The 16080-nt window shown below is 44.6% G+C and overlaps 1 protein-coding gene across 2 annotated transcripts in view; it reads left to right on the top strand.

Moving 5' to 3' along the window:
* LOC122734424 (ceramide synthase 4-like) overlaps positions 1–16080 on the top strand; it is a 58848-nt gene that overhangs the window by 23816 nt on the left and 18952 nt on the right. The window contains exon 2 of one of the 2 annotated variants that reach the window (XM_043975252.1): positions 4933–5066. The exons of the other annotated variant lie outside the window; for it this stretch is intronic. The gene's annotated coding sequence lies outside the window, so the exon portion shown is untranslated. The remainder of the gene's footprint in view (positions 1–4932; positions 5067–16080) is intronic. 2 annotated transcript variants of the gene reach the window in all.

The following is a 16080-nucleotide window of genomic DNA, read 5'->3' as shown; positions in this document are numbered from 1 at the left end:
AAGGAGGAAATGATAAGGTATGTCTATATGCCAAGCTAGATATGGAGGGTGGCTACCATAAAGGAAGATTAGTGGTGGTTCACGGAAGACATACTGAGTCTGCTGCTGTGGAATGGCTGGGAGATGGATCCTGGGTTCCCCTGGTGCCACCTAAAACAAGCTAAGTCAGGGATATTGGTTCAAGTCCCAGTTCTACTGCTAGCCAGGCTAGTGGATTCCCAAGAAAGACAGGTTCCTCTGGAACTCTAGAGGTAGCAGACTAGAATTAAAACAACATTGCCTGGATCCTGGAACAAGCCAGGAGAAGAGTGGAGCTGGCCTTGACATGTTGGATGGGGATATAGAACCCAGGTCCTTCGTCCTTTTCCCTGCCAGTCTGGGAGGCAGGGCAGGGCAGACAAGTTCTATTAGGCACGGGGGAGGAACTTGGGAAGCAAAAAACCCTGAAGGAAGCTATTGATTTCTAGACTAGGCTGTCAGACTTCCCAGATTTTCTCTATCCTTTGACTGCAAATGATCTGTAGATAGAAGAGTGAAGGGACGGACAGAAGGGAATTGCAGATTGGTGGAGGGAGGAAATGGGGAAAGAGGGTAAATAGAGAAGGGGGGATGAAGGACTTCCTAAACATGACCTGTCTTTAAAAGGACAGTGATAACCCCCTGGGAACCAGCTGATAAATGCACAACCAGCTAAGCTTCCCCTATACCTTTTTTTTTGGGGGGGGGGGCAGGGCAGTGAGGGTTAAGTGACTTGCCCAGGGTCACACAGCTAGTAAGTGTCAAGTGTCTGAGGCTGGATTTGAACTCAGGTTTTCCTGAATCCAGGGCTGGTGCCTAACCCTTAACTCCTACCCTAAAATCACTCCAGATGAATAAGGGAACTTATGGTTAAGTAACTTGTTCAAGATCACACAGGTAGTCAAGGGCAGAGCCAGGATTTGAATCCAGTTCATAGGATAAAATATTTTCTTTTTCTCAACATAAGTACCTACAGTGTGCCTGGCACTGGGCTAAGTTCTCAGGACACAAAGAAAGGCAAAAGACAGTTCTTGCCCTCAAGGAGCTTACAGTCTAATGAAGGAGACAGCAAACATATATACAAACAAGCTATAGACAGGATGAATAGGAAATAAGGAAGGGAAAGCACTAGAATTATGAGGGATTGGGGAAGGCTTCTTTCTAGAAAGTGAAATTTTAGCTGGAACTTAAAGGAAGTCATAAGGAAGATGTGAGGAGGAAGAGCATTCCAGGTATGGGGAGAGCCTTGAAAATCCCTGGAGGCGAGAGAGGAGTGTCTCCTATGAGAAACAGCCAGGAGGCCAGTGTCAGTGGTTTGAAGAGTATATGGGGCTGGGGTGGGGGAGAAGAAAATGAATGTAAGGTACAAAAAAACCTGTTTTTTTTTTCATTTGTTTGTCTTTTGTTCCTGCATGGGACCATGACCCATGACATCAGGGTGATATGACTTGCACTGAATTGGATTTAAGTGTGGGAGGGCTGTGCAAGGTCACCAACCTCACTCTGTCTTCCAGAGCCATCTGGGTGCAGTGCCAAGATAGACATCAGGATGACTGGAGATCGCCCTGTATATTTAGGGCAACTGGGGTGAGATGACTCGCCCAGGGTCCCACAGCTAGTAAGTGGCTGAAGTGAGATTTGTATTTTTTTTTGTTTTGTTTTTTTGGTGAGGCAATTGGGGTTAAGTGACTTGCTCAGGGTCACACAGCTAGTAAGTGTCTGAGGCCGGATTTGAACTCAGGTCCTCCTGACTCCAGGGCCGGTGCTCTATCCATTGCGCCACCTAGCTGCCCCTGAAGTGAGATTTGAACTCAGTTCCTCCCAACTTCAGAGCCAGTGATCTATCCACTGCATCATCTAGCTGCCCCATAAGAAAACTGTTAAGGGAGGAGGGGCTAGGTTACAAAGGGCTTTGATCAACAGAGGTTCTGTATTTGATCCTGGAGGCAATGGGGAGCCACTGAAGTTAATATGGGGGTGACACAGACTAGTGCTTTAGAAAAATCACTGACTGCTGAGTGGGGGAGGACAGACTAGAATAGGGAGAGACTTGAGACAGGCAGACCCACCAGCAGACTGTTGCAATAGTCCAGGCATGAGGTGATGAGAGCCTATATTAGTATACCAGTGGCAGTATCAGAGGAGAGAAGGGCTCTTTGAAAATTGTCAAAGGCCTGGAGAGCATTGTCAGGACGTCAGGGTACAGACAGACTTTGATAACCAAAGACTGCTGGATTGGATATGAAGGAATTACAGAGTGTTCATTGGCTGTCTTATTATTACTAATCCATCACATTTTTCAAATTGACTCAAAGCATTAAAACTGGGAGAGTCGAGAGAACTCATCAGATCCAGCTCCCTTGTTTTATAGAAGAATCAACCCAGGGTCAGTGGGGAAGGGACTTCCCAAAGGCCAAAAAGTCAGTTGTCAGTTGAGTGAGGACTGGAACCCAGATCTACTAACTTCCTTGACCCCACCATTCCCTCAACTTCTCCTCCCTCTCTGGTGCCTCTTTGTCTATCTTCTATCCTCTCCTCTTTTTTGTTCCCAGTCTCCCACCTATTGATCCCATGATTTAGGTATTTCTGGGGGCTCTGTTGTTCTCAGCCTCCTCTGCTCTTTTTCCCCCCTTTCCATGTTCTTGTAGGAGGTAATCCTGACTGGCTCTGGAATCAGAGGACCTAAGTTTGAATCCCACTGCTGGTGGCTATTACCTATGTTGCCTCACCACTCGGCCTCAGTTTCCCAATCTGTAAAATGAAAGGACTGGGGCAGCTAGGTGGCAAAGTGGATAGCGCACCAGCCCTGGATCTTAGATATTAACTAGCTATGTGACTAACTAGCTACGTGGGCAAGTCATTTAATCCTGATTGCCTCCAAAATAAATAAAATGAGGGGAAACCAGAGGACCTCTGAAGTCCTTTCTAGCCCTTGATCTATGATCTTATGACCCATGGTGATCTCATCCCCTCCCACAGCTTCACTTCTTCCCTCTATGATAATGCCTCTTAAATCTGAAGGCCCTTGCATGGTACCCTCAAACTCAAAATGTCTAAATCCAGATTCATCATCTACTAATACCCTCAACAAAGCCTCCTGTTTCTGTTGTTGGTCCCCATTATTCATCATCCCCTCCAGGCTCTACCACTTTTAAATCATTCATGACTCTTAGATCTCCATTTGTCTCTCCTCCAATCAGTCACCAAATCCTAGCCAAGCTACCTCTGCCAGTTTTCTCCAATGTACCCCTTTCCTCCACTCCCACAGACCCCCAGCCTCTGAGGCCTTATCATTTCTCCACCAGACTGTTGCACCAACCTTAATATTGACTTCCATTCTCTCCCAATCCCTCTATTCCCCAACCCACAGTGACCTTGCTCCAAGCTGAGCTCCATGCCCAGCATCTTTTATCTTTTTTGGCCCATTCCCCACTTAAGTATTTCTCTGTCGTATTTCCCCAGAGTAAGCTATGAGTTCTGAGAGGGCAAGGGCCCCATCTCTCTTTCTGTCCCACCCATCCCTGGTCTTCCTTTGGACATGAAGGGGGAAGGGAAGGAAATAAGCCTGTGTATAGTGCCTGCTGTGTGCCAGCCACTGTGTGCTAAGTGTTTTTTACAAATATCTTATTTGATATTCACAACAACCCTTGGAGGTAGGTGCTATTTTTTTTTCCAGGGCAGTGAGGGTTAAGTGACTTGCCCAGGGTCACACAGCTAGTGTCAAGTGTCTGAGGCTGGATTTGAACTCAGGTCCTGAATCCAGGGCCGGTGCTTTATCCACTGCACACTACCTAGCTGCCCTCTGGTAGGTGCTATTATTCCCATTTTACAGTTGAAGAAACTGAGGCTGACAGAGAGGTTGAGTGACTTGCCTAAAGTTACACAGCTTACTAGCTAAATCCATTTGACCTCAGGTCTTCCTGATCATCAGGTTCTTTATCTACTGCGCCACCTAGCTGCAGCTAAGGAAGATGGCAAGAGTTATTTGCTACTTGAAGGAAGAAATCAATTTATCTTCTTCCCAGTTTGGAATGCCCCTATACTCAGGGAAGATCTGCAACTCAGTTACACAGAGGGGTTAATGATTAGTTTGCTGGTGTAATGGAAGTCAAGGAAACAAGGCTTGAGTGCTGGCTCTCTGGCTTCACTAGCCAAGTGACTTCTTTTTTTTTTTTTTTTTTTTGGTGAGGCAATTGACTTGCCCAGGGTCACACAGCTAGTAAGTGTCAAGTTTCTGAGGCCGGATTTGAACTCAGTTCCTCTTGACTCCAGGGTTAGTGCTCTATCCACTATACCACCTAGCTTCCCCTAGCCAAGTGACTTCTTTTTCTTTCTTCTTTTTTTTTATTATAAAAGTATTTTATTATTTTCCAGTTACATGTAGAGATAGTTTTCAACATTAGCTTTTATAAGATTTCTAGTTTCAAGTTTTTCTCCCTCCCTTCCCTCCTCCCCAAGACAGCAAGAAATCTGATATAGGTTATATATGTACAATAACATTAAACCTATCTCTACATTAGTCATATTATAAGAGAAGAATCGGAGCAAAAAAGAAAAACAACAGCATCAAAACCAGAAGAAATAGTATGATTCAATCTGCATCCATATTCCACAGTGCCAAGTGACTTCTTGAGCAAGTCTGTGCCTCCCCTCCCTTTCAATTAAATGAAGTGGTGGAGACACTTAGGGTGTTGTAAGGCCCTGCCCGTCTTTGACATTCATCTGATGCCCTTCCCTAAATGCTAATGTTTCCATCAGCTCTGACCTTCTGGGTTCTAGGAACCCTCCCAGCTCTGCCATCCTGTGTTCTAAGAGCCCTCCCAGCTCTAACCTTCTGGGTTCTAAGAGCCCTCCCAGCTCTGACATTCCTAGGACCTGTAATTAATAATAATCCAAAGCCTTATTCCTCTCCAGGAGATTCTAGTGGAAAGAACCCTGGCACCACAGTCAAGTGGGGTCTGAGATTCAAATCCTGTCTCTGGCACTTACTAGTTCTACAACAGTGGACAAACCATTTAATCCTTTGGAGCCTCATCTGTAAAAAGGAGGTAATAATAGCTGTAGCACTTGCCTTGCATGGTCATGCTGAGAATCCCTCGAGATAATGTTGGCTGATAAATGTCAATTATTTGAAGGGAGGGAGAAGGGGCCAGAACCAGCCGTAGTGACTGTTGGCCTGGGAAATTCCCAGATAGAAAACTCTACCAAGGCAGCAGCCTGACCTCAAGAGTCAGTCTTGCCTCAGCCACACACTGGCTGTGTGACTCTAAGCAAGTCATTTGGCTTTTCAGTTCTCCATGACTGAGATGCAGAGTGAGTACTCATCTGTGCATAACCATTTTTTGTATCCTAAAGAGGGTCAGTCACTTTATGTTTTCTAATGGTGGCATTTTGGGCCCCACACGGCTAGAGGTGAGATGCTTCTCTGGCCTGTAAGATTGTTCCAAGGGCAGCTAGGTTGCTCAGTGGATAAAGCACCAGCCCTGGATTCAGGAGGACCTGAGTTCAAATCCAGCCTCAGACACTTGACACTTAATAGCTGTGTGACCCTGGGCAAGTCACTTAACCCTCATTGCCCCACCAAAAAAAAAAGATTGTTTCACTAGTAAACCACCCACTCCTCTTGCCTTATGAGTTTACCTCTAGCAAGAGCTGGGCCTTCTCTTCCTCACCTTGGAGATGGGTGTTATCCTGGAAGAGGTCACATCCAAGGCTGTAACCCCCCATTCCATGAGAGGAGTAAGACACAGGGCCCTGTGCCCTGGAGGCTGGCTTTTTGTCCTCATAGTAACCAAAGGATTGAGACCCTTGGCCTCGGGTCAAGAATTGTTCCAGACAGCCTTGATCCTCTCCATTTCCTCTGTGGGCACACACTCCTTCATTTCTGCTTTCACCTTTTCTCTCCTGCCTTATCTTTCTTCCTCCTCTAGACCCTCTATACCCCATCACTACCTGCATCACATGTTCAGGCCAATCAGTCTTGGTAGTCACTAACCCCCCATAAGAAAAAGGGCTACTTGCCAGCTGGCAGTCAGTAGTAGGCTGCTGTGGTTCCCTGTTTTTGGTGCTACTGCCCAAGTAAGAACTCAGTCTCCCAGCCTGACCCCTCCTCCGTAGTTCCAGGCCCAACCCTGTATCTGGGGCCGAAGGCTCATTCTATCCTTCCCATCCTTCCTCTCATACTTGCCAGAGTCTCTCTAAGTGCTGTCCTCATGATGAACCTGAAGCTAACAGGGTGAGTGACCCAAAGGTCCCAAGGGCCTCTGGGGCTGGGACACCAGTGGGGTGAGGGTATGAGTCCAGGAGACTATCAGTGATGAGGAGGTGATGACTCCCCAGGCTGTAGGAAGTGCCTGGTCTAAGGGGAGGAGACGAGGGGGCCAAATGGGGAATGGAGTCAGCCAACTCAACTCCAATCTAATTCAACTCAACAAGCACTCACTGTGTACCCACTCTGTGCCAGGTGCTGATGATAAAAGACCAGTTCTCCCCCTCAAGGAGCTTATACTATATATTGGGAAAAGCTTCCCAAGGCTTCCTCCCTGATGGACCCTGGTTCCATTTTCTTCTTGCCCTTCCCTTCCACTCATCCAGTAAACCTCTTCCAAGGATGCTCATTGACCTTACATATCCACGTTGATTTTGCACCCATAGCAAACTTGAAGCTCATACCCAATGTGGGCTTTTCTCTCCCCAGACATTTTAAGCCATAAAATCACCAAATGCCAAAAGGTACCTTGAAGGTTAAAAACCATTGAGTATAAACCATCTATTTGTCGAATCCCAGAGACATGAGATAAGATGTCCAAGGTCACACATCTAGTAAGAAGCATTGCTGGAACATGGGTCTTCAGACTCCACATCTAATGTTCTTTCCTTTGTGCCTTCTTCAGTGGTCACTTAATCCGGCCCTAACTAGGGTGTGGTGAACAGGACTTTGTTGGGCACCAGAATTTAGTGTTTTGATAAATAATTCCTTCAGCAGCTGGAAACAATTGAGTCTGGCACTTGGTGAGCCCAAGTAGTGTGAGTCTCCTTTCCTCTACCCCCATGAGTTCTTCCTTCACCTGACCTCCCCTGATGGTAACACTCCCAGGTTGTGTCAACCTCACCATAAGGTCTTAAGATCTAAAATGTATTTCTCTTTTTCTCCTCCCAAACAAATTTGTCTCAGAAATTGAATTGAGGGTGTCTTTTCTGCTTGTTTTGGTTGGTGCCACTAGTTGTGTCTTCAGTCCATCAACTTTATTTGGAAGAACCCAAGTGGCAACACCCAGGGGTTATCTATACAAAGGAACCCTAGCCCAAGGGGTGCTACCAACATTTCTTTTGTTTTGTTTTTTTTGTTTGTTTTTGTAGGGCAGTGAGGGTTAAGTGGCTTGCCCAAGGTCACACAGCTAGTAAGTGTCAAGTGTCTAAGGCTGGATTTGAACTCAGGTTCTCCTGAATCCAAGGCCAGTGCTTTATCCACTGCACCACCTAGCCACCCCTGCTACCAACATTTCTAAAGGAGGGGCTAAGCTCTCCAAGTCATTTGCATGAGAGGCATAGTTTAATAGTTGGCATGGTTTTACTAGGCACTGAGTAGATGGGGAAAAGGAGGTAGGGGAAAATTGATACTTGAATCTATTGGAGCTGGAGAGGGAAGGGAGCAAGCATTAAAGGTGTTCTGGCTAGTGAGGGACTTGTAAGTGCCTCTGAAGAAGATACTGAGTAGCACAAGACCTTCCTGGGACAAAGAGGTAGTATTGGAGGAATGCAAAAAGCTTAGGAGTCAGTGGATTTGGGTTCAATCCCTGCTTCTTCTTCTACTTACTAGTTTTTGATCTTTTTTTTTAAGTGAGGCAATTGGGGTTAAGTGACTTTCCCAGGGTCACACAGCTAGTAAGTGTTAAGTTTTGAACTCAGGTTCTCCTGACTCCAGGGCCGGTGCTCTATCCACTGTGCCAGCTAGCTGCCCCAGTTTTTGCTCTTTTAAGCAAGCCCACTCTGTGGGCTCTGTTTCTTCATCTGTTAAGTGGGGTAGAAGCCCTAGATGGCTTCCAAGGCCTCCTAACTAGTGACCCTCCCCATGTCAGTTTCAGGTAGAAAGAGCATGGGATTTAGCGTCAAAGAACTTGGATTCGAATCCTGCCTCTTCTTACTTAGTAATTATGATGTTTTGGCTAAGTCAGTTAACAATCTGGGCCTCAGTTTCCTCATCTGTCAGATGATGAGGACACCTCTAAGTTCTTTTCCAGTTTTAAATCCTGTGAATTCCCACGGAGTGGGCCTTCCCTGGGAGAGCCCAAAGCTATCAGTGAATTCCCCTGGGATCCTCCTCGTAGAATGGGTTTCTCTTCTCTCCTCTCCTCCCACTCTTCCCTCCTTTCCCCTGCCCCCTCCCCAATCACAGAGTGTCAGAGAGTGAAAGCCCCTCAGAGGCTCTTCTGGTACAACCTGGAGCTGACCAGGAATCCCCTTCTGAACATACCCTCTAAGCCATCATGGAGCCTGTGCTCAAAGACCTTCAATGAAATCCTTTCCCTCTGTGGGCTGGGGCTGCCTGTCAAGCCCAAATCTGTCCCTCTGTGATGTTCGCCCCTTGTCCCTCTTCTACGTGACACTCGACTGGCTGGAAGGGAGGAAGCCTGGCCCGCTCCTCCCTGCCCCCAAGTCTTTTCTTCAGCCATTTTTCATCCCCAATTTTTTCAATGAAGTCTCGGATGGTATGGACTCTCTCCAGCCATGTTGTGCCCAAAATGTGGCCTTCAGGGAATGAACATAATACTCTAGGTGTGATTTGACTGGATTGAAAATATATGAAGATGACCACCGCCTCCTTCCTGTAGGCCTCTCTTTTTTTTTTTTGGCGGGGCATTGGGGGTTAAGTGACTTGCCCAGGGTCACACAGCTAGTAAGTGTTAAGTGTCTTAGGCTGGATTTGAACTCAGGTACTTCTGAATCCAGGGCCAGTGCTCTATCCACTGCGCCACCTAGCTGCCCCATTTACTTTATTCTTGACATTTATCCCATTAGGGGCACAGATCTAGGGCTGGAAAGAGACCCCCAGAGGCCATTCAGTCCAATCCTCTCATATGAGGAAACCAAGGCCCATGGAGGTAAAATGACTTGGCCGAGGATTTTTGTAACCACAATCTCCCCCAACTTATACTTGGTTTTGTTTTTTTAAGTCAAGGTATAAGCCTTTACATTTCAAGATAGGGACTGCACCTGTGATTTCCTTGCTATAGGGTGTTCCTAGGTGGGCTTCCTCTACCAGTTCACCTTCTATCCATCTCAAATTTGGGCAGTTGGGGGTGGCTAGGTGGCGCAGTGGATAAAGCACCGGCCCTGGATTCAGGAGTTCCTGAGTTCAAATCTGGCCTCAGACACTTGACACTTACTAGCTGTGTGACCTTGGACAAGTCACTTAACCCCCATTGCCCCGCAAAAAAAAAAAATTTATATATATATGTATGTATGTATTGTGTATATGTATGTGTGTGTGTGTGTGTGTGTGTGTGTGTGTATTTCTTTTGGGGGGGGGAGTTGTCTTGAGCCTAGAAAGGATAGGTGAATTGCCTAGGGTCACACAGCTAGTACAAGTCAGAGGCAGGATTTAAACCCAGGTCTTCCTAGTTCCAAGGCCAGCTCTCTATCTACTACACTATATTGCCTATCATTTACTTTATTCTTTTCTTTTTTTTTTTTTTGGTGGGGCAATGAAGGTTAAGTGACTTGCCCAGGGTCATACTGCTAGTAAGTATCAAGTGTCTAAGGCTGGATTTGAATTCAGGTCGTCCCGAATCCAGGGCCAGTGCTTTATCCACTGTGCCACCTAGCTGCCCCATTTACTTTATTCTTGACATTTATCCCTCAAACATTCCATCTGATTTGTCTAACCTGGGGAGCCACAAAAGTCTCTAGACTGTGGACAAGCATTTCTCCCAGCCTTTCCCTCCCTCCCTCCCTTCCCCCCACCCAGCACCAGTTTTGTTTATCAGTTGCTATCAGAGGCAAAGGACTTGAGTGTCAGAGGAAGGGTGCACCATTTCTGTACTTCCTCTTGGTGGTTGGCAGCAGACAGGACCAAGGATAGAGGAAGTGAAGCTACTGTGGAAGTGAGAGGAGGGGCTATGTGTTTTACATGTTTTACTCTAGTTTATCAAGTCACAAACCATGTAAGCCAGTAAGGCCCTTAGAGACTATCAAGACTGGTCTCGTTTTACAGATGGAGAAACTGAGGCCAAGATTGTTAAAGGGACTTATCCAAGATCACATAGCACTAAGCTAGGACCAGGTTCTCCCTTCCCTGCCCTCTAACCCACCCTGCTGAGACCAGCTCTTTACCCCCAGTCTTCATGCTAGAATTACTATAAGAATGAGAAGAAAAAAAGGCTGACTCTGTCATCACCATCCCCTTGCCTCAAGCTCCCCTCTCCCTTCTTTTTTTTTAGGGTTTTTTTTTCTTTTCTTTTCTTTTTCTTTTTTTTTTTTTGGTGAGGCAATTGGGGTCAAGCAACTTGCCCAGGGTCACACAGCCAGCAAGTGTCAAGTGTCTGAGGCCGGACCTGAACCCAGGTCTTCCTGACTCCAGGGCCAATGCTCTATCCACTGCGCCATCTAGCTACTCCACCCCTCTCCCTTCTTAACAGTCCGCTCCTTTGTGCTTGTACCTTGTCTTCTACCTTGCTCCCCTCATTGATCCCATCAAGCATTCATTAAGAACCAACCACATGCGAGGTGCTGGGTGGTGACAACAAAAATGAAACAGTCCCTGACCTCAAGATGAGAGAGAGGGGGAGCATGTTCCCTATGACCCTTATTTTTTCAATCATAAAAGTATTTTATTATTTTCCAGTTACATGTAAAGATAGTTTTCAACATTTGTTTTCATAGAATTTTTGGTTCCAGATTTTTCTCCCACCCTCCCTTCCCTCCCTCCTCCCCCAAGACAGAAAGCAATCTGATATAGGTTATATATGTACAATCACATTAAACCTATTTCTGCATTAGTTATGCTGTGAAAAAGAATCAGAACAAAAGGGAAAAAACTCAAAAAAGAAGGGGGAAAACAGTCCAAAAGTAGAAACAGTATGGTTCAATCTGCATTCAGAACCCACAGTTCTTTTTTCTGGATGTTGAGAACATTTTCTATCATGAGTTCTTTGAAATTGTTTTGGATCATTGCACTGCTGAGAAGAGCCAAGTCTATCACAGTTGATCATTACACAGTGTTGCTGTTTCTGTGTACAGTGTTCTCCTGGTTCTGCTCATCTCACTCAGCATCAGTTCATGTATGTCCTCCCAGGTTTCTCTGAAATCTTCCTCCTCATCGTTTCTTACAGCACAATAGTATTCCATTACATTCATATACCACAACTTGTTTAGCCATTCCCCAATTGATGGGCATTCCCTCAATTTCTAATTCTTTGCCACCACAAAGAGAGCAGCTATAAATATTTTTGTACATGTGGGTCCTTTTCCCTCTTCTGTGATCTCTTTGAGATACAGATCTAGTAGTGATATTACTGGGTCAAAGGGTATGTACAGTCTCATAGCCCTTTGGGCATAGTTCCAAATTGCTCTCCAGAATGGTTGGATTAGTTCACAGCTCCACCAATAATGCATTAGTGTTCCATTTTTTCCACAGCTTCTCCAACATTTTTTTTTTCCAGAAAACCCAGGTCTTTATTCTCAGGAAAATTTTCTTTCTACTTTATTATTTAAATTACTTTAAATGGATTCTTTTTCACAGCATAACTAATGCAGAAATATGTTTAATGTGATTGTACATATATAACCTATATCAGATTGCTTTCTGTCTTTGGGGGAGGAGGGAGGGAAGGGAGGGTGGGAGAAAAATCTGGAACCAAAAACTTTTCTCCTTCCCTCCCCTCCCTCCCCACCTCTCCTAGACAGCAGGTAATCTGATATAGGTTATATATACACAATAACATTAAAAATATTTCTGCAGTAGTCATGTTACGAGAGAAGAATCTGAGCAAAAAGGAAAAACTTCAAAACAGAAAACCAACAGCACCAAAACCAAAATAAACAGTATGGTCCATTTGGCATCCATATTCCACATTTCCTTTTTTTCCTTTTTTCTGGATTTGGAGAGCCCTTTCCACCATGAGTCCCCTGGAACCGCCCTGTAGCATTGGATTGGTGAGAAGAATCTAGTCCATCACAGTTGATCAACACACAATGCTGATGATACTATGTATAATGTTCTTCTGGTTCTGCTCATCTCACTCATCATCAGTTCATGCAAGTCCTTCCAGGTTTCTCTGAATTCCTCCTGCTCATCGTTTTTAATTTTGGTGAGGCAGTTGAGATTAAGTGACTTGCCCAGGGTCACACAGCTAGTAAGTGCGTTAAGTGTCGGAGGCTGGATTTGAACTCAGGTCCTCATGAATCCAGGGCCGGTGCTCTATCCACTGTGCCACCTAGCCTCCCCATGCTCATCGTTTCTTACAGCACAATAGAATTCCATTACATTCATATACCACAACTTGTTCAGCCATTCCCCAATTGATGGACATCCCCTCAATTTCCAATTCCTTGCCACCACAAAAAGAGCAGCTATAAATATTTTTGTACATGTGGATTCTTTTCCCTCTTCTGTGATCTCTTTGAGATACAGACCTCGTAGTGATATTACTGGGTCAGAGGGTATGTACAGTCTCATAGCCCTTTGGGCATAGTTCCAAATTGCTCTCCAGAATGGTTGCATCAGTTCACAGCTCCACCAACAATGCATTAGTGTTCCAATTTTTTCCACAGCTTCTCCAACATTTTTTTTTCCTTTTTTGTCATATGAGCCAATCTGATAGGTGTGAGGTGGTACCTCAGCCTATGACCCTTATTCTGTGACAATTAAGCAAGTTACTTTACTTCTGTGCCTCAGTTTCCTTACCTATAATACATAATAACCTATTTTTATTAAAGGTAATAAGAAAAAATTTTGGAAGAGGATACAAGGAGAGCCACTTTGTTACTACCTTGTTAAAATTACAGTTTCTTGGGGGCAGCTAGGTGGCACAGTGGATAAAGCACTGGCCCTGGATTCAGGAGTTCCTGAGTTCAAATCCAGCCTCAGACACTTGAAACTTACTGGCTGTGCCAAGAAAACCCCAAATGGGGTCACGAAGAATCTGACATGACTGAAAAATTACTAAACAACAAAAAGAGATATGCAATAAGATTGGAAAAAGTAGGTAGGTTGGAGTCAGGTTGTGAAGGGGGCTTTCAGCACCATGAGTTTCTGTCTAATCCTAAAGACCACTGACTGCCACTGGAGTTTCTTAAGCAGAGGAGTAAGACAATAACATTTTGGCAATCTCCAGAGCTTGGATGGGAGAGCAGAGATTTGAGGCAGGAAGATTAGGAAAGAAGCTGTTGCAATAGTCATTCAACCTTTATTATATTTGCAGTATCTTGCACTGGGACAGAGGATAGGGAAGGAAGTATGATGGCAGTATGAAGAAAGGAAACAAGCATTTGTTAGGCACCTACTACGTACAAGGCACTATGCTGAGGGCCTTGCAAATACTTTCTCATTCTTTTTTTTTTTTTTTTGTGAGACAATTGGGGTTAAGTGACTTCTAGTAAGTTTTAAGTGTCTGAGGCCAGATTTGAACTCAGGTCTTCCTGAATCCAGGGCCAGTGCTCTATCCACTGTACCACCTAGCTGCCTGCAAATACTTTCTCATCTGATCTTCACAACCAGCCTGGAAAGTAGGTGCTCTATCATTATCCCAATATTACACTTGAGGCAGAGATCAGTAAAGCGACTTGTCCAGAGTCACACAGCTAGTAAGTGTTTGAGGCTGGATTTGAAGCCAGGTCATCCTGCTTCAGGACACCATGCTTAGAGTCAGGAATCAATCAACAAGCATGGATTAAGCACCCACTCTGTGCTAATAGCTTACAGTGTGCCAGGCGTTATGCTAATACTCTCCATCACTGTGCCAGGGATACCCCCCCCCCAAAAAAAGGTAATAACTGTCCTTGCCCTCAAGAATGTCCCTATTCCAGAGGGAAAGACAAAATGTACATAACTGTGCACCTTTCAAGATATAGACACAGTGTAAGGGGAAGAAAGATTAACTTTTGGGGGGGGAAGGAGGATTGATTAACAGTGGAGGGAACAGGGAAAAGGCTCCTTCAGAAAGTGGGCTTAAAGCTGAGTCTTGAAGGCAGCCATGAAAGCTAAGGGGTGGAGCAAAGGAGAGCACTCCAGGCCTGGGTGACAGCCAGTGCCTGGATGGAGTCAGGAGATGGAAGTGTCTTCTATGAAGAAGAGCCAAGGGAGCCAGTGTGGCTGCAAAGAGAGCATGCAGGGAAGGGTGTCAAGGTTCATGGACAGAGAGGTAAAGAGGCAGAAAAGGGATGGAGACCTGGGCAATATTCTATTTTTTTTTTAAGTGAGGCAATTAGGGTTAAGTGACTTGCCCAGGGTCACACAGCTAGTCAGTGTCAAATGTCTGAGGTCAGATTTGAACTCAGGTCCTCCTGAATCCAAAGCCAGTGCTTTATCCACTGTGCCACCTAGCTGCCCCAGCACTTGAATCTTTAATCAAAAATTGGCTCAAAGAGGGAATAATATACACACTCAGATGGGTGTAGAAATTTTATCCTGCAGGAAAATAGAAGGGGAAGGGGATAAGAGAAGGGGAGGGGCTGATAGAAGGGAGGGTAGATTGAGGGAGGTGGTAGTCAGAAGCAAAGCACTTGTGAGGATGGACAGGATGGAAGGAGAGAGAGTAGGATGGACAGGGAGAAATAGGATGGAAGGAAATAGTAATCATAACTGAAAAAATTTATACCAAGTTTCTCTGATAAAGGCCTCATTTCTCAAATATATAGAGAACTGAGTCAAATATATAAGAATACAAGTCAAAAGAATATGAACAAGGGGCAGCTAGGTGGCACAGTGGATAGAGCACCGGCCCTGGAGTCAGGGGTACCTGAGTTCAAGTCTGGCCTGAGACACTTGACACTTACTAGCTGTGTGACCCTGGGCAAGTCACTTAACCCCAATTGCCTCGCTAAAAGGAAAAAAAAAAAAAAAGAAAAGGATATGAACAAGAAGCTTTTAGATGAAGAAGTTAAAGCTATCTATAGTCATATGAAAAAATGCTATGAGTCATTATTGATTAGAGAAATGCAAATTCAAACAACTCTGAGGTACCAAACCACACCTATCAGATTGATTAATATGACAGAAAATAGAAATGCAAATGTTAGAGGGAATATGGGAAGATTAAAACATTAATGCACTGTTGGTGAAGTTGTAAACTGATTCAACCATTCTAAAGAGCTACATGTAACTATGCTCAAAGGGCTATAAAACTTTGCATACCCTTTGACCCACCAATACCGCTACTAGGTCTGTATCCCAAAGAGATAAAAACAAAAAGGAAAAGGACCTATATGTAAATAAATATCTCCATCCATCTATCTATCTTTTTGGAAATTGAAGGGACCCACACATCAGTTGAGAAATGGCCGGACAAATCATGGTATATGACTTTGCTGGAATACTATTTTGCTATAAAAACTGATAAGCGGGATGCTCTCAGAAAAACCTGGAAAAGCTTAGATGAACTCATACAGAGAAGTGAGCAGAACCAGGAGAACGGTGTACACAGTAACAGCAACATTGTACAGTGATCATCTGTAAATGACGTAGCTATTCTGAGCAGTACAGTGATCCAAGACAATCCCAAAAGACTCAGGGTGAAAACTGCTATCCAGCTCCAGAGAAAGAACTGATAGTCCGAATGCAGATTGAAGCAGACTATTTTTTAACTTTATTTTTCTTGTGGGTTTTTTTTTTTTGGCTTGCTTTTTCTTTCACAATATGACTAATATGAAAATATGTTTTGCATGACTACACATGTATAACCAAATTGCTTGCCTTCTCAAGGAGGGGGGGAGGGAGGGAGAGAATTTGGAACTCAAATTTTTTTTTTCATGGATGTTAAAAATTGTTTTTACATGTCATTAGAAAAAATAAAATATTAGCTATCTCAAGAAGTTTAGAGAAAGCAGTTTTAGTAGAATGATGAG

Source organism: Dromiciops gliroides, chromosome 1, assembly GCF_019393635.1.
Source record: "Dromiciops gliroides isolate mDroGli1 chromosome 1, mDroGli1.pri, whole genome shotgun sequence".
Lineage (NCBI taxonomy): Eukaryota > Metazoa > Chordata > Mammalia > Microbiotheria > Microbiotheriidae > Dromiciops > Dromiciops gliroides.
The sequence above is the reverse complement of the archived record's forward strand: the minus strand, read 5'-3'. Positions and strand labels throughout refer to the sequence as shown.